Source organism: Danio rerio, chromosome 25 (assembly GCF_049306965.1).
Source record: "Danio rerio strain Tuebingen ecotype United States chromosome 25, GRCz12tu, whole genome shotgun sequence".
In the NCBI taxonomy this organism is placed as follows: domain Eukaryota; kingdom Metazoa; phylum Chordata; class Actinopteri; order Cypriniformes; family Danionidae; genus Danio; species Danio rerio.
Genome location: NC_133200.1, coordinates 36,420,613 through 36,440,394, shown reverse-complemented (window position 1 = coordinate 36,440,394; position 19,782 = coordinate 36,420,613). Strand labels below are relative to the sequence as shown.

General features: G+C 36.0%; 1 protein-coding gene across 4 annotated transcripts in view; it reads right to left on the bottom strand.

Moving 5' to 3' along the window:
• Positions 1 to 19,782, bottom strand: part of roraa (RAR-related orphan receptor A, paralog a) — a 526,177-nt gene that overhangs the window by 33,283 nt on the left and 473,112 nt on the right.

Here is a 19,782-nt window from a genome sequence, read left to right as displayed (position 1 = left end):
GACTAATATGTTTAGAAATGTGCTGAAAAAAATCTGCTCTCTGTTAAAAAGAAATTGGGAAAAAAATAATCAGGGGGGCGAATAATTCTGACTTCAACTGTTTATTGACCAAAAATAACTATTTATTTTTTACATTTAAAAGTACTTACTACAAAATTGACTTCCTATTTCTCACTTTATTTATAAATGAATTAATAAAATAAATAAACATTAATAAAATATTAAACACTTTTCAAAAACTAATGATTACTGTATAAAATGTGCTTTTAAGATTGCAACTTTCTCACAGAAATCTCATGTTACGACATAAAGTCGTCTTATTTCCTGATAACAATATTACGAGATAGGATACCATTTAGGTAAATTTGATCAGATAATATTAATATTGGCTGCATGTAAAGAACTATTTCTTTTTAACATTTTAAAGGATGTCTTCAGAAATGTACTCATTCATATTTCTCACTTATCTATTTATTTATGAAGGAATAAAACATAAACATTAATAAACTATAAAACACTTTAAAAAATAATGATAACAGGTCGAACATAAAAATAAAAAAAAGCATTACTAAATAAAACACTAAATGCAAACAGTGTGCCTTCAAGAATGTAACTTTCTCGCAATTCTGCTGGCGTGTAAAATTGTGTGCATATAAATTATGTAAAGTATTACGATAATCCCTGTATTTTGTGACATCACGAAATTAACGATAATGAACTAATATATATATATATATATATATATATATATATATATATATATATATATATATATATATATATATAGTCAGACTCAAAATGATTCACTATATATAAATAAAAATAGATAGATAGATAGATAGATAGATAGATAGATAGATAGATAGATAGATAGATAGATAGATAGATAGATAGATAGATAGATAGATAGATAGACAGACAAGTATATATATATATATATATATATATATATATATATATATATATATATATACATACATATATGAATCATTTTGGGCTTGTGTATATATAATGTAAACATTGTGCTTTCAGGATTGCAACTTTCTTGCAATGGTTCAGACGTGTAATATTTTGCTCATATAAATTATGAAAGTTTTTTCATAACCAATGTATTTTGTGTGACATATGAAGCTATACACTTATAAATATATATATATATATATATATATATATATATATATATATATATATATATATATATATATATATATATATATATATATATATATATATATATATATATATATAATTTTTTTTATTTATATATATATATATATATATATATATATATATATATATATATATATATATATATATATATATATATATATTATATAGTTTATAAATATACATTTATATTTCCCAGATATGGGTTGCAGCTGGAAGGGCATCTGCTGCACAAAAACGTGCCGGATAAGTTGGTGGTTCATTCAGCTGTGGCAACCCCGCATTAATAAAGTGACTAAGCCGACAAGAAAATTAATAAATGAATATATATATATATATATATATATATATATATATATATATATATATATATATATATATAATGATATTGCACAGCCCTATGAAACAATAATTTCTGCTGTATTTCTCAAACACAAAAAACAACACAAAAAAATCACGTCCAGTGCACTCCGCTGTTTGTTTTTGTGTTCTCTCGGCATGAGCATTAGCGCGCCAGTGTGTTCCTACTCCTTTAGCATTTTCAGCCTCATTACTTACATAATTTGTTCTGACATGCACTCACAACAACTGAAGCATGCTGTAATTAAGGCTGGCTGCGGTTGAGGTCCAGGAGAGGAGCCGCAGTTCCACGCCCCTGCCTGTAGGTGGCAGTATAGGGCTGCGAGTACCGGCTCATAATCCTCCACGCCGCTGGCATCACAGACTACAGGCTGCGGGTTCAAGCCTACGGGGCTGCTATCTGACTCGCTCCCTACAGGCGCTGCTCAGAGGGCCCTTCATTTTCGCCATGGAAAAGCAGGTGCACTTGCTTGCTTGTACACGACCATTCTATTACTCAGTCAGAGACTTACAGTGCTCAACATAAGAGTATACGCCCCTCACAAATCTCCTATTTAGATTCATATTTTCTACAGGAGGTTTTACAATATTATATTTGTGCATATACTTTAGATTAGTCTGCACTGGAGCCAAATCTGGAGCTTATTGAACAGTAACTTAATAGGGAACACTATAGGTGAATTGACTAAATTGGCCGTAGTGTATAAGTGTGTGTGATTGGGTGTTTTACAGTACAGCGTTGCAGCTGGAAGGGCATCCGCTGTGTAAAACATATGCTGGAATAGTTGGCGGTTCATTCCACTGTGGCGACCCCAGGTGAATTTCTTTTTAATACATATTTCTATTTAATACAGTTTAACAGGGAGCGAATAGGGCATAAATGGGCACTCGGGTTTGGGTCGTTTGGGGTTTGGGTCGGATTCTCGCTCTCGCCAGGCCTCCACATAAAACCCTCACAAAGCTCTTTGTCTCCTGCCTGGCTCGGGCTGCTGGATCCGAGCTGCTTTTGTCTACGGAGAGAGCGCTAAACCCAAATTGTTCTGCCGGAGAGAAGGAGGAAAAGAAATCCTCACAGCAAGATTAGGACGGGGAGTAATTCATCCAGCTCCAGAACAAACACACTCGGCTAATAACACACAATATACAGTCGCTCGAATGCTTCCACATGTTTACAGGGTGGTATTTGAAAACGCCGGGGAACTGAATAACCTTTAGAGGGGGGGGGACATAGTAAGATATTGCTCTGTTTTCGGAGATGCTACAGTTGTAAAGTCTAATGCAGAAAACAACTGTTTCTAAATATATTAACAAATCTGAAAGCAGAAATTGCAGAAGTGTTCACAATCTATTTTAATTGTTAGAAAAAGACACAAAAATTCACAAATACAACAATTTTAACCTGATTTTTTCATGCAAAAACTCCTTGGAATGAATATTGTGACTAATAATAATAAAAATAAACTAAAATATACTTTTTAATATACTATTATTATTATAATTATTGTTATTATTATCATTATCAATAATCCCATGGCCTATAAATACATTAAGCAAATGAGGACTTAGTAATGGAATTATGTAAAATTACATTAGTAATTATGTAAAATACTATCATATTCTTTTATTAAGCTCTTAATAATAATTATTAAACAATTTATATATACATAATAGAAAACATTGTTAATCTTTACTATTGTTTACTACTACTACTAATAGTATTAGTAGTAAAAAAAACAAATACATTTGCTTCCTAAATAATTCATAATAATTATTTAATAAAAAATGTCTGTGATGACGAAGATGATACAATTTTGAACAATACTGTAAAAATATTGTGAACACTTTAGAAAACACACTGACCAAAATAAGGAATAATTAATTTAAATAATAATAATTAATAATAATTAGTCAATTTTCTCATAGAAATACGTCAAAAATTTACTGTAACTAAAATTATGGTAATAATAATTTACATTTTACAATATTACAATATTCCTCCTGAAGTATTTGCTAAAAAATTCATTTTATATATATTCTCTAGATATATATCCATTTCATTTCATTTTCTTGTCGGCTTAGTCCCTTTAATAATCCGGGGTCACCACAGCAGAATGAACCGCCAACTTATGCAGCGTGTTTTTACGCAGCGAATGCCCTTCCAGCCACAACCCATGTCTGGGGAAAAAAAAAAAAAAAAAAAAAAATATATATATATATATATATATATATATATATATATATATATATATATATATATATATATATATATATATATATATATATAATCTAAATATATTCACTTTGACAATAATAAAATCATAAAATTGCAATAAAAATGCTTTCTGAAGTGTTCACAATGTATATTCATTAATCCTTTAAAAAGCTTACTGTGATAACTACACCACCTAGATTATAAACCTATCATTTTTATCACACCGCAAACAAGATGTTCACCAATACTGCAATACTACTGCTGCTCTCAGCCTACAGGCTACATCAAACACACACAAAAACACACTCTTAATTATAAATCACAATATGCTTTAATATTATGATATAAAGGTCTATACTAGTTGTTATTAGTCAGTTTTCTCATAAAAATACATTGGAAACTATTTACTGTAAATAAAATTATGATAATAATGATTTAGATTTTACAATTTTACAATATTCCTCCTAAAGTATTCAAGTATTTGCTAAAATTGTCATTCTAGAGTTTATATATTTTTATTATTATTAATATTAGCCCCCCTACATTATTTATTTTTTCTCCCAATTTCTGTTTAATGGAGAGAAGATTTTTTTCAACACATTTCTAAACATAATAGTTTTAATAACTCATTTCTAATAACTTTACAATTCTGACAACATTTCTAATACATTTATTTGATCTTTGCCATGATGACAGTAAATAATATTTGACTAGATATTTTTCAAGACACTTCTATAAAGCTCAAAGTGACATTTAAAGGCTTAACTAGGTTAATTAGGTGAACTAGGCAGGTTAGGGTAATTGGGCAAGTTATTGTATAATGATGGTTTGTTCTGTAGACTATGGTGAACAAAAATAGCTTAAAGAGGCTAAAAATTTTGTCCCTAAAATGATGTTTAAAAAATTAAAAACTGCTTTTATTCTAGCCGAAATAAAACAAATAAAACTTTTTCCAAAAAAATCAAAGGGGGGGCTAATAATTCTGACTTTAACTGTATATATATATATATATATATATATATATATATATATATATATATATATATATATATATATATATATATATATATATATATATATATATATATATATATACACACACACTGTATATATACATATAAGCAATATCACATGAGTAGCAGTGCGATATGGCTGTATATTGGCACTGCTACTCGTGTGATATTGCGTTTATACAACAGTTTGCTTGTTGCTGGCTGTATGTGGGTGGAGTAATACACAAAGGGTAAAGAGGCTGTACGGGTGCTGATATTTCTTAAATATATCATGGCTATCAGCCAATCAGATTCGAGAACCAGACGGAACTGTTGTGTGTGTAGCTGGTATATATATATGGTCTGACCCCATTATGAATGCATGATCCCCCCCCCTGAAGAACATCAAAACAAGATGTATGGGGGCGTCTGCCGTTTAATAGATATGAAATTGTTTCCTCTGATCTGTATCTTCAATAATATTCATAATTAAAATAATAGATAACTTCTAAAGGTTCATACCATTGTGAATGCATGTTTGCGACAAAAAATTTTATACATCGGCAAATCAGGAGCACCAACAGACGGCGTGAGTTGTAAAGTAGGCATTTGTAGGTGTCAGTAAAACCAGATGCATCGTTTCTTTTATCAGACACTGGCTCGCAGATGGAAGTTAAACAGTAAAATAAAAAATATGTGCAGTCTTTCATGGTCATCCATTAATAAGTGCAGGAAAGCAAACCTGTCACAGTTTATTTAATATCACAAATGCCACTTAGAAGCACTCAATAGCCCTCAAAACACTGAAAACAAGTTTGATCAAAGCATTAGATGTAATTGAGTTCAATTAAATATGTAAATCAACAAGGCATATTGTAGAACGTTCCCTGCTGAAAAATCCAGCTTAAACCAGCCTAGGCTGATTGGCTGGTTTTAGCTGGTCGACCAGGCTGGTTTTAGAGGGGTTTTGGCCACTTCCAGGCTGGTTTCCAGCCATTTCCGGCCTGGTCTTAGCTGGTCAGGCTGGGAGATGACCAGCTAAAACCAGCTTGACCAGCCTAGCCAAGCTGGGAGTCCAGCCAAAACCAGCTATATCCAGCTTAAACCAGGCTGGTCAAGCTGGCTTTAGGTGGATTTGGCTGGTAATTTTCCAGCCTGACCAGCTAAGACCAGGCTGGAAATGGCTGGAAACTAGCCTGGAAATGGCCAAAACCTCTCTAAAACCAGCCTGGTCGACCAGCTAAAACCAGCCAACCAGCCTAGGCTGGTTTAAGCTGGATTTATCAGCAGGGACATAATCGAAAAATGATCATCAAAGTATAATTCGCACCCTGCATCTATGTTTTTAATCCACCACAAATAAGTAGTGCACCAATTCTGCAATATCACTGCTGGTTGAGACGCTCTTAGCCTACAGGCTACATCAAACACACACAAAAACACACGCAGAATTACGCAAATAAAAGGGCAGAGGGCCAGGCTAATGCTAAAGATCAAACCCGGCGCTAAATGACTCCCAAAGCGTCGACATTGGTAGAAACGAGCGACTGTGATGCAGCTTGTTAGTTCAATCCGCTCTGTTGTGACTTCCTAAAACCCACTTCAAGGTCACTGAGTCAGAGCTGACAGCGAGACGGAGCCCCGAGGAGGAGTGACGTGTCATTTTGCTGTCCCTTCTCTCCGCTAATGCTATCTTTCTCTCCGTCTATCGCCCCTCCGTCCCTCTTTTCTCATCCCAGTCGCAATCTCCGCCATGCCCTTTTTACAGCGCTCAAATCAGGCCTCGTGGGAGACGAGCTAACAGAAGCCCCTCAGTTTCTGCTAACATCAAACACACTTGTCACTTGCTCGCCAAATGGCCATTTTAATTGGTACGGCGCATAGTTCATGCACATAAATTCAGACCCAGGCCATATTTCATAGCGCAGCATCAGCCGTGACAGTTTGGCTAGCCGGAGACTGCTATATATGTCACAACCGCAAAAGACACTGCAAATAATACATCTCACGTTTAAGAGTCCATATGATCTGATATTTAAGAGAGCTATATTTTAAATACAATCCATCTGCAATCATATGTTTCAGCTTCATCTTAGGAATAAGTTTAACATATAACAAATGTAGCGATGAAACAGAATTAGCGATGCCCATGTGTTATCTATGAGAGCTAATCCAATTTTGGTATGTTATAGGCTAAGCTAAGCTAGGATAAATTGTGTGTTGATATGTAACATTATGTGACACTATTATTAAATTATTTCTGCTTTTAACAGGAGCAGACAAAATCAAGGTATGAAAGTGAAGGAATTTAGCACTTGCTAGCTAATGAATTTGCTAATTGAAACGGTCATTCCTTATTTCTGCTGCTGGAATTTGAAGCATTTTCACACTTCAACTCATATCGTCATCAAATAAAAGCACAAATACTGAAAATACTTGCAGAATGTTACTCATCTAAACATATAGATAATATCTTGTAGGCTATGCTAACGACTCAGCTATAACTATCAGTCGCTGGATATTAATTACTTAAGCTTGCAACAAATGGCCTTAACTATCCAAGAATAGTCTTGAAACTTTTAGGTTTTTTGTTATTCATTCATTTTCTTGTCGGCTTAGTCCCTTTATTAATCCGGGGTCGCCACAGTGGAATGAACCACCAACTTATCCAGCTTATGTTTTACCAGTGGATGCCCTTCCAGCAGAAACCCTTCTATGAGAAACATTCCAGGATTTTTCCGGGAGACAACAATACGGGAGATGGGTCTGAAATACGGGAGACTCCCGGAAAAAAACGGGAGTGTTGGCAGGTATGCAACTGACCCAGCTGAGGCTCGAACCAGTGACCTTCTTGCTGTAAGGCGACAGCACTACCTACTGCGCCACCGCGTTGCCAGTTTATTGTTAAAAGATTAGAATTAAAAACATTCATTCATTAATTTTCCTTCGGCATAATCCCTGATTTATCAGAGGTTGCCACAGCAGAATGAACCGCCAACTGTTCCAGCTGCAACCCAGTACTGGGAAACACCCATACACACTCATGCACTATGGCCAATTTAGCTAATCCAATTCACCTATAGCGCATGTGTTTGGACTGAAACCGGAGCATGCGGAGGAAACACACACCAACATGAGGAGAACATGAAAACGGAATACACAGAAATGCCAACCGGCCCAGTCAGGACTTGAACCAGAAACCTTCTTGCTGTGAGGTGACAGTGCTAACCACTGAGCCACTGAATTAAAAACAATATGGCAAAATATTAACGTGAAATACAAGCAATATTTATGTAAACAGTGTGATATTGTTTGCTAGCTAACATGCTAGGCTAAGTTGCTAGGCTTCACTTTAGCCATATATGATGATTTGCGACAACCAGAGTGTGACATTAATTGTTTTTAAAGTCATGTTAATAAATGAAAATCACATTTGATTTCATTACAGCAAATTAATTTGAGCATTAGCAAACGGAGCACCAAGAATGAACCGAATCTCTGACTGTCACTTGTTTTCCTCTGAAGTTGGAAGACTTTAATTCAAGTCTTTCTTCCCAAATAAAACCTGAAAAGGATGAAAACAGCAGCAAAACGTTGCTCGTCAAAAACAAACTAGAGACAATAATCATTTCACCATAACGCATGCTAACGCCTCAGCGCTAACTGTCACAGTTGCTCTGTATTCTTTAGCGCATTAGTGCTGACATCAGCATCACAAAGGCACTCATTTTCCGCGCCCAACGCTTCTTAAAAGTGCTCTTGCCTCATTTGTACCTGAGGAGCTTCGTTCTGAGAGTGAGGCGAAAAGTGTGATGTTGACACAATATATTGAAGGCGTGTGAAATATTCAAGAGCGTTCGCTTGCTAATGGAGGATTTCAAGACTCGGCTAGTGGGGGAGGGTGGATCGCTAACTTCACCAGAGTGCTCCTTCTCGTCTGCGCATACAAAATGATGAGTCTTTTTTTCTGTTCAGCAGCAGAAAAACATCCCAATCTCCATTTCAGCACACAGATGTCAGTGATATTGTTTGTCTGGCGTGCTAAAAATCAAGCTAGGTGACTAGCGATGGGCCAAAGAGCTAACAACGCATTTGTGGCACATTCTCTCCTGCATGCAAATCAGCACAAAATGCCTCTAGTTATTCCCGCTCTGGGCTAAAATCTCGCTGAATTGTTGGATTGTTGACATAACCTGGTGGGATTAGGATTATCCGCTTAAGCTATAAGGACACACATTCATAAAGCTGAGAGCTTAACCCATTGCACTAGTACACCAGTATCCAACACTTTTTTTGAGCAAATCTATTAGCACGTTTGCTTTCAAACACAATTATATTTTGTTGCTAATGAACAAACTCAGTATCTTGAAGGCTTGTTCAGAGTATCGAAAAGACATTCCTGGCAAAAATAACAATTTGAGGTGCAACTAAAGCTTATGTTTAGCAAACACATGAGGTGCATCCCAAATCGCATGCTTATGCACTTTACTGCACCATATTGTATACTGTGAGTAGTGGATTTCCCTAAAGAAAAATACAGCCTAAACTAGCCTAGGCTGGTTTTAGCTGGTCGACCAGCCTGGTTTTAGAGGGGTTATGGCCATTTCCAGGCTGGTTTCCAGCCATTTACAGCCTGGTCTTAGCTGGTCAGGCTGGGAGATGACCAGCTAAAACCAACTTGATCAGCCTAGCCAGGCTGGGAGTCCAGCCAAAACCAGCTATATCCAGCTTAAACCAGGCTGGTCAAGCTGGTTTTAGCTGGATTTAGCTGGTCATTTTCCAGCCTGACCAACTAAGACCAGGCTGGAAATGGATAAAAAACCCTCTAAAACCAGGCTGGTCAACCGGCTAAAACCAGCCAACAAGCCTAGGCTGGTTTAAACTGGATCTTTCAGCAGGGTTTACACAGAAAATTCAACAAAAAAATGAGCGCACATATGAATACACACATTCAGAGCTCGTAAATTTGCTAGCATAGCATAATGCTGTGTTCACACCAGACGCGGAATGCACGGATAAATCGTGCTACTCGCGACTAAATAGACGTGTAAACATGTTGAATTTACTTACTTCATTCGTGTGTTAAATTCACTGAGCAATATACACTGATTTGCATCATGGGCAGGGTTTCTGTCTGCCCGTCCTGCTGAAAAATCCAGCTTAAACCAGCCTAGGATGGTTGGCTGGTTGACCAGCCTGATTTTAGAGGGGTTTTGGCCATTTCCAGGCTGGTTTACAGCCATTTCCAGTCTAGTCTTAGCTGGTCAGGCTAGCAGATGACCAGCTAAAACCAGCTTGACCAGCCTAGCCAGGCTGGGAGCCCAACCAAAATCAGCTATATCCAAAACCAGGTTGGTCAAGTTGGTTTTAACTGGTTATTTTCCAGCATGACCAGCTAAGACCAGGTTGGAAAATAGCCTGGAAATTGCCAAAACCCCTCTAAAACCAGGCTGGTCGACCAACTAAAACCAGCCAACCATCCTAGGCTGGTTTAAGCTGGATTTGTCAGCAGGGGCGTTTACTCTAGCTTCGTTGCTAAATGGCTAACATGGATTTTAGTGAGAGAATAACTGTGTTTATGTGCTTTATGAAGGCTGAAAAACACTGTCGATTTGTTTGGAGCCGTATCTGAGTCTACTAGATTCTTTCTGAGGTACACCCAGCTCTATGAGCTCATAAATTCTTCCAGAAACTTCGCGTTCAGCGGTGCTTCAGACTAAGCAGAGCCCAGTTTGATGAACTGTTGTCTATGTCAGCAGGAGGATTTTCCCCCAGGGACACCAACAACAGGCACTACGTCATAATCTCGCCCCCGCAAGAGCAAACTGCTGATTGGTTAACACAGCGCGAATGTCTGCTGAAGTTCAGATTTTTAAACTCAAACGATTTGCGTGAAAGATGCGATACGTGCGTTAAGTGCATCAATCGCACAAAACGCTCAACTCACGCTGCTTCATTCTTGCAAATCTCATAATTCGTGCCGCCTCATTCGCGCGTATCATGCCGCAGGTTGTCTATTCGTGCCTTTGCATTGACTTAACAGGTAAATCACTCGCACTTGATGCTTCTTCCGCATCTGGTGTGAACGCAGCATCAGAGGAGGAGCTACTGATGAATAGGGAGGAGCTTTTGGGTGCCAAGCCACAACTATCCTACATAAGCGCTTAAGCTGCTACTATACGTTAGTTGGGTCATTTATTTAGCTAATTTGGCGACCATTAAAAATGGTTGGAATTTCCGGTTGGTAAAAAAATGCTCCATGTGGGACGACACTAAACTCGTAAAGTACACGGTTGATTGTAGAAGTGTGTGTTTGGGACACAACAATCTCCTTTCAAATATTGGTGACCCATGACTGCTTATTTAAAAAGTTGTCATTCATACATTAACCATACATTAATCAGAGGTCGCCACAGGGGAATGAACCGCCAACTAATACAGCAAATGTTTTACACAGCGGATGCCCTTCCAGCTGCAACCCAGTATTGAGAAACATCCATACACGCTCACATTGCACTCATACACTATGGATAGTTTCGCTTGCCCAATTCACCTATAGCGCATGACTGTAAGGGGGACCCGGAGGAAACCCACGCCAACACAGGGAGAACATGCAAACTCCACACAGAAATGCCAATTGATCCAGCCAGGGCTTGAACCAGTGACCATCTTGCTGTGAGGAAACAGTGCTATGAAAATGGTAAGGTTTCCGATGAAAGGGTAAGGTTTGTAATCAAATTAATACACATTAAACCTCTTTAATATTATTAAATGTAGATGCTGAATCACTGATATGTGATGGCTTGCACTGAGCCACAGCTCTAAAGTTCAATTTCAAGTGTGTAATACCTAGTTCAACCTCTGGGTGTCAAACCTACACACTGCACCTTTAAAGGGTCACGAAACACCAAAACACATTTTTTGAGCTGTCGTATATGTGTCCCACACTGCTAAAAACACTATTAGGACACCTATATTTCACTTAAAAGTGTAAAGTTTTTGCGTTATTTCAAGCAAATTCGTACTTCCGGTTTGAAACGAATTTTTGAAGCTGCGTCACGGTCATGACATAATAGCGTGTATTCCAGCGTGCAGACTGGACGTCTGTGCCAGAGTGTGTCTTATTACGTCTTACAGTGTATTGCATTAATGCATGAGTAAGGCTTGGTTCAAACCAATCAGCGCGCTCTATTGTGCAACTTCATTAATATTCATTACTGTCACAGTGTTTAGACGACAGAGACGCCACGTTGTGTTGGCAAAACAAGCGTGAAGTGTTGCTTTTATAGTTTGCTGCAGTTAAGTTTTGTTTTCATTTTCTCTCTGTGAGAGCTCAGCTGGAGTCACGTGTGGATTAACAGTGTACGCGACGCTCAACAACAATAACTTACGTGTCTAATGAGGAACATTGTTTACCTGAGAGCTGTTCTCATCTGCAAACGCTGAGATCCGGATTCGCTTGTAGTCTCCTCTTAATAAAGACGCGGCTCTAGTTGCTGGTGATTGTCCTGTCTCTACAGATTTGGTAAGTGAGCGACCAGTGCTCTTTGTTTATTCAGTTTGTTCGTATCGAAGAAGTTAACCATTGCACCGAGTGTAAACATGTTAGCACCACAACCAAACTTTAACCTCGTGAAGGGTTTTCACCGCATTTAGTGACCGGAATAACACACGCGGCTTTCTGACACTACCTGCCGTGTGCATCTAAGTTTCCGGGAAATGCGGAGGGTCTTTTTCTCTCATTCGCCGTGCAGTATCAAAAATTGCATGAAAATACACGCTTAGAGCAATTCCTCGAATCAAATATCTCGTTTGTCGCGAGGGGCATGAATGAATTCCCTGAATAAAAGAGCCAAACTGCAGTTAAAGTCCACCATTTAATAATTTGGCAAATAATTCGACTACAGATGTCCATGTAGGTTAAACACCATCACTTTCTACTGTGTGTGTGTGTGTGTGTGTATTTTGACTCTGAAACTCGCGCGTGCCCAAACAGACACTCCCACACCATCCCACTTTTCTTCCTCTGACACTCCCCCCTAAACAGAGCTGGACACGCCCACTTTTCTGACTTTTTCCAAAGTAGAGGTGTGAAAACACCCTGCTGAAACGAGGGGGTTTCATGGCCCTTTAAGTGTAACATCATTGGCCACATCAATTAAACAAATCATTCTGAGTGATCTACATTGAGCTAATGGCTCAAATGCACAAATTTGCGATGCAGCTGTCTCTGTTGACAGTGAAAACGTATTAAAAAGTACTACAGTGCTACCACTAGTGGCGCAAAAATTGCACACTGCTCCTTTAAATGCAGCACTGCCATGGGCCTGCGCTGTGTGTGTGTGTGTGTGTGTAGGAGGTTTCTAATGTGGTTGTGTGTTGACAGCTGTCAGTGACCAAATGACGCAAGCCAGTGGGCTCATGTCAGGGGATTATGTAAGTGATTGGACAGCCATGCTGGAATTGCGCAAAGTGCCACATTACAGCCAGATTAACTACAGTCCTGCAGGCCAGAGAACACGGACAAACGACAGTTTAATCAAATTCCTATGGAACGTTTCACTGCTGTTCCAGATTGTGTGTAAATAACGCAAACCCCAATGTACATCATCCATGCACCCCCTACAGTGTGACATATTCAAACCACCACTGCTGTTTGGCAGGGTTTAAGTATAGGTTTAGGGAAACATGTCAGCAGGAGTACCACACGTTTAGGGGAATCTGCTAGTTTCTGTTTGATTTATGAGATTAGTTTTGGTCTCAAGGTCCAGTTTTTTCTAGACTTTTGTCCCAAATATACTCAGCAAGCTAATCAAGGTCTATAGGGTTGCTAAAAAGATGCTAGCAAATGAGTTTGATAATGTTTGGAGCTGATATCTACTTAATAATATCATCTCGACTTGGCCAAAATGGGAATTTTTTCCTTTTAAATCTTATTTCAGCAAAAAAATGTAAGGTATTTGAATGTTGTGCACACAAGACTGCTATTTTCCACCAGCACAGATGGAATGGTATAAATGTGCAATGTGTTTGTGAATTGTAGCATTTTGAGCCATTAGCCTGAGATATTGTTGACAGCGTGTGGTTTGCCACAAGGGTTCATGTTGTGAATCCTGCTTAACGTTCCGTCCTACCCTTACAGAAAAACCATGAGCGTCACAATACCTTGAAATGTTAAAATGACATCAAACATGCATGAATGACTAGAATCCCCTAGTGGAGAACCTTGAAAAGTTATTACTTAACGAAACTATAATTTATATAGCCCTGGCAATTTGATTCACGTTTTAAAACTCAATGAATTTGATTCAATACAAATGATTGTAAACCCACATGATCGACATGAATTTTACAGTTTTCCCAAGATCATCGCCTGCTATTGGACACCTATTGCTTTGTCTAAACATCTATGACTTCACAAGGCCTTGCTTATTAAAATTACATGAACTTTGCAATTTGATGCAGGATTTAAACCAAACAATTCGTGAAAAATTCCAAGTGAATAGCGATTTTACTAGGGTCACCGCCCCCTAGTGCAGTGGTTCCCAACCTTTTTTTTGAGGCCCCCCCCATGAACATATACAAACATTGGAGCCCCCCCCACCATATAAATACACACGCACGCACACACCTATGTACTGTCTATATATATATATATATACACACATATATATATATATATATATATATATATATATATATATATATATATATATATATATATATATATATATATACTGTATGTGTGTGTTTGTGTAATATTAATATATAATATGTATAGAAAATATAAATTAATCACTTTTAACTTGTCTTGGCCTTCAATAAAACTAATCTTTGTCTAATCTTTTTCTTCGCCTCTGAACTAAGCCTTTGAACTGCGCTTTAATCTGAATGTTTGTATTTTGAAAAATATCTAGTAAAATATTATGTACTGTCATCATAGCAAAGATAAAAGAAATGAGTAATTAGAAACGAGATATCAAAACTAATATGTTCAGAAATAAGTAAAAAAAAATCTTCTTTCCATTAAACAGAAATTGGGCTGGAAAATGGTTGCTAATATTCAGGAGGGCTAATAATTCTGACTTCAAGTGTATACATACAGTTATTTCCACCTTGCAAAGGAAAGAGAAATAAATACAATAGAATAAAAATATTAAACAAACTGTGATTTAAGCATCTTCACTGTAAGAAAAACACTTTAGCTACAGCAGTCCATCAGTCAAGACTAGTGAGGGATTTTGTCATTGTTTGATTAATGATAAAAACAGGCGGCAGCAGGAATATTTCTCGCTGTCTCTTTAATGGTTTCTCTTTGACGTCTTTTGATCCTCAACTCGTTTGTTTATTACACAAATGAGGGTTAATATAAATAATCACTAAACACCGCGTTTTGACACCTATTTGACCATTAATGCGCTCACGTTACGATGACTTTAGATGTCTGCGCTCCGCTGCTCGTCTCAGTGTGCGAATGAGACCGAATGCTGACCGGCCGCATGCTTCTGACTGCGGGTGCTTGCAGCCCACACAAATAAGCATGCGGTCTTTCGCACTTTTAGAAGCAACAAACGTGAACAACTGGAAAGGGGGCGGTTTATGATGCAATAAACTTTATCTCGATTAATGCTTTTTTAATAATCGTTTGAAATCGAAACCGGATTTTCGATTAATTGTACAGCCCTATAAAATAGTGGAGCATTTTTATGCCTTTTTCTACCTCAACACTTATCCTCTCCCGCGCCCCCCTTGTGAACTCTGGCGCCCCCCTTAACTCTGGCGCCCCTGACCCCAGGTTGGGAACCACTGCCCTAGTGGACAACCGTTGTATTTTCAAAATATTTTAAAACAACTATTACTTCACAAAACTCCATTCACTGAAATCGCATGATCTTGACAATTTGATACACAATCCAAACCAATCAATTCGTAAAGTATTCCACTTAAATTTACGGTTTTACTGAGATTGCTCCCTAGCAGACAACCATTGAATTTTCAAAACAGCTAGGACCTAACAAAAACTCCTTGGCTGAAACCACATCACCTTAGTGTAACGGAGGCCAGCTAGTGAGTGCTGTGCAGGTAAACCTCACTCTTCTGACCTCTAAAGGTGCTCTAGCGACCTCCTTGTTAGAGCAACCGACTCCCATGCGGAAGGTAATATGATAATTTGATAATTTGATACATGCTTTAAAAAACTGATTCAAGCAAACGTCAGTGAACGTCATGATCATCGTGAATTTATGATTTTTTTCCGGAGATTATCGCCACCTAGTGGACAACCATTGAATTTACTAAATGTTTTCTAAAATCACATGATCTTGACAATTTGATACACAATCTAATCCAAACAATTCGTAAAGTATTCCATTTGAATTTACGATTTTTATAAAATCGCCCCCTAGTGGACAACCAAAATTATTTCGAAGCTGCTATGATGAAATCTTGTTTGCTAAATTCACTTGATCTTGATAATTTGATACACAGTCTACAACATTAACTCAAAAGAAATATCGGTGAACTTGGCATGATCCATGTGAATTTACGTTTTTTCGGAGATCATTGCCCACTAGTGGGCAACCATTGAATTTTCGAAATAGCTATGACCTAACAAAATCTTGTTTAACCATCACTACAACATTAAAATGAAGCTTCACACCACAAACGATGCAGAGACGGCAATTCAATCACACAAATTAGTTAGTCTATTTGCATAATTCCTCATGTTTAATCGCAGCTTCTCTAGACACGCTGCGTATCAGAGATGGAGAAAGTTCTCCTTTTCCTCTTGTTGCTCCCGTAAAGCGCTGAAGTGGCGGGATGGATGCAGTCAACGCTGGCTGCTTGCCTTTGGGCAGCTTTCAGGAGTGAACTCATGCATGCATCTGCGTGTTTGTTTGTGTATGAGGCCATTAATTTTTCAGTGCCACACACAAGACTCCAGATCCCTCGCAGCAAACACAGCAGCTTGTGTTACTGCTTCTCTACATGTACCGGGACGGCTCAGTCAAATGCGGTCTGACATGCCCAATACAGCAGGGATGAGCGGAGGAGAGCACCACAGTTCCCCAGTCGACATGTGAAGAAGACATCACACTTCTACTGCTGAATACCTGAGCATTTGGTGCAGGGGAAAAAATAATAGGTGCAGGAGTTGCTGAGTTATATATGTGTGTGTGTGTGTGTTTGTATTTGTGTGTGTGTGTGTGTGTGTGTGTGTGTGTGTGTGTGTGTGAATGCATGTATAATTAATGGCAATATATTATGATTTAATTTAAATTATTTAAGAAAAATGTACTCAGATAACAAAAAAAAAGTAGGAATCTAATGTGTATCTTGCACAAAATTATAAAGTAATATTGCTGCTTTTTTGTTTAATATTGCATTTATTTGAATTATTTTATTATATATTTTTATAATTATTAATAGTTATTATTATCATCAATAATAATAATAATAATAATAAAAATAATAATAATAACAATAACAACAACAGCAATAATAATAATACAGTAATAATAATGTAGCTATATATATATTTCTATATATATATATATATATATATATATATATATATATATATATATATATATATATATCTTTATATTTTGCATTTCATAATTTTTTATTTGAATACTTTAATTATCTATATTTAATTATTATTATTAAAATTTACATTTAAATTAATTAATATATCAGTTTTCATTGTATTTACTTTGGATTTTATATAAACTGGTTATGACTTCTTTGAAAATTCATAAACATTAAAAAAATGTAATACTTTTTTTGATGATTAGAATTATAGCTTTTGAGTAAATTTATAATATACTTGATAAACTGCACAGTAACAATAATTTGTATTATTTAAATACTTAGATTATCTATTTGTAAACATTATTTATATTTAATAATAATATTAATAATCATTATTATGAAGTGTCATTATTAATACTACTACTGCTATTGTTAATATAATAAAAAACATTATGTCAACATGTATATGTATTTACTTTTCGTTTTATATGAATCGATTATGAATTCTAAGAAATTAAAATAAAATCTGATGCCAATTTTAAGCATATGATTATAACTTTTGATTTATAATTATATATACATTTTTATTTAGCATTTTATCACATTTTTATTTGAATTCTTTATTTTTTTTAAATTATTATTATTATTAAAAATTGATATATCATTTTCAGTTTTATTTACTTTGGATTTTATATGAATTGGAAATGAATTTTTTGAAAATTCATAAAATTTTCAATAATCTGATACTTTTTTTTTTCTTTTGCTTTTATGATTATAGCTTTTGAATACATTTTATGATGTATATCATTCCGCTATGGTGACCCCTCATAAATAAGGAGCCGAAGGAAAATTAATAAATACATTTTTATAATAATATTAATAATAATAATAATCATTATGATGAAGCTTGTAATTATTACTACTATATATATATATATATATATATATATATATATATATATATATATATATATATATATATACATACATATATATATACACATTTTTATTTTGCATTTTATTTTTTATTAGAATATTATGATTATCTATTTTTGATCATTATTTATATATTATTATTATTAATATTAAAATGAACCGATATAGCAATTTCCATTGTATTTACTTTGAATTTTATATTAATCGCTTATGAATTCTTCCAACAATCTGATACTATGTTTTTTGATTATATGATTACTGCTTTTGGTTAAATTTGATTATATATTTTATATATGTTGCATATTGGCGGTTCATTCCACTGTGGTGACCCCTGATAAATATGGGACTAAGCCAAAGAAAAATTAATAAATATATTTAAGTAATATTATTAATAACAATAATTATTATTATGATGCTTATTGACATTATTATTATTATTATTACTACAATTATTAATAATATAATAAAAAAATTATTACTATAGTATTTTCCGTTGTATTTACTGTTTATATGTATATAAATTTTATTCGAATCGATTAAGAAAATTCATAAACTTTCTATAAATCTGCTGCAGTTTTTGAATATGAGTATATTTAAAGCAATTAAAGCAATATTAAATATTTTCAGCGCATCATATAGATCAAGAGCTGCGAGATTGCTAAAATATATATATCAGAATGCGTTTTTCCAGCTGGAGTCCTCGTTTTTGAGTCAGAGATTGAGGAGTTTTCTGGCGGTGAGTATGAGCTCCGCTTTACTCTGGGGAACAGAACAAAAGGATGGGGGTTACGGAGCAGACGAGCGGCGCGGGTGCCAAACTCACTCCTCCATCTCTGCTTCTCTCCTCCGTCATCCTGCGTTTACTGACAGACACTGAGTTTCCACCTCTCGCTGTGTCACTGAACACCTCTATCCCAGGAGGACCGGAGAGAGATAGAGACAGAGAGGGAGAAAGAGGGAGAAAGTGTCGCTCACAACAAACACAAATCAAACCTTGCACACGCATAAACATTTACCTTCCATTGCAGCTCATTAGCTCAATCAAACTTATGAAAAACAGATTTTCAAATATATAAAGAAATATATATTTTTTAAATCTTCAAAAATTACTATTTTTCTTTCCACAAAGTGTACTAATTTAGCAATCTGTTTGAAAAAATATTAAAAAATAAAATGTATATATATATATCTTCCTGTAATGGGAATTCAGACCATTGTTTGTTTGTAACCTGTGCATAAACATGCTATACTATGTCAGGAAATGTTCCGCCATTGTCTATTTTTGTTTACGACTGCCATGTGTGCCATCACTTGACGTTGCACATCGCCGAGGCTTCGAGTCATTGAAGCCGAAACATCACAGGAGCCATTTTTGGAGTCATGCTCCTGCAGCTTTTTTCCCGGTGTCAGAAGATGTTTTTTTTTCTGTTTCCAGACTGCTTAGGAATATGAATGAACAGAAGAGACCAGCGCTCATCTCCTACATGCGCTCTGAGTTTGAGCTCTGAATGGCTGATTGAACCTTCGATTGGAGCTTCAGTCTCTGTTTTAGTTCAACGCCAGCTCTCAGGAGAGCCAATC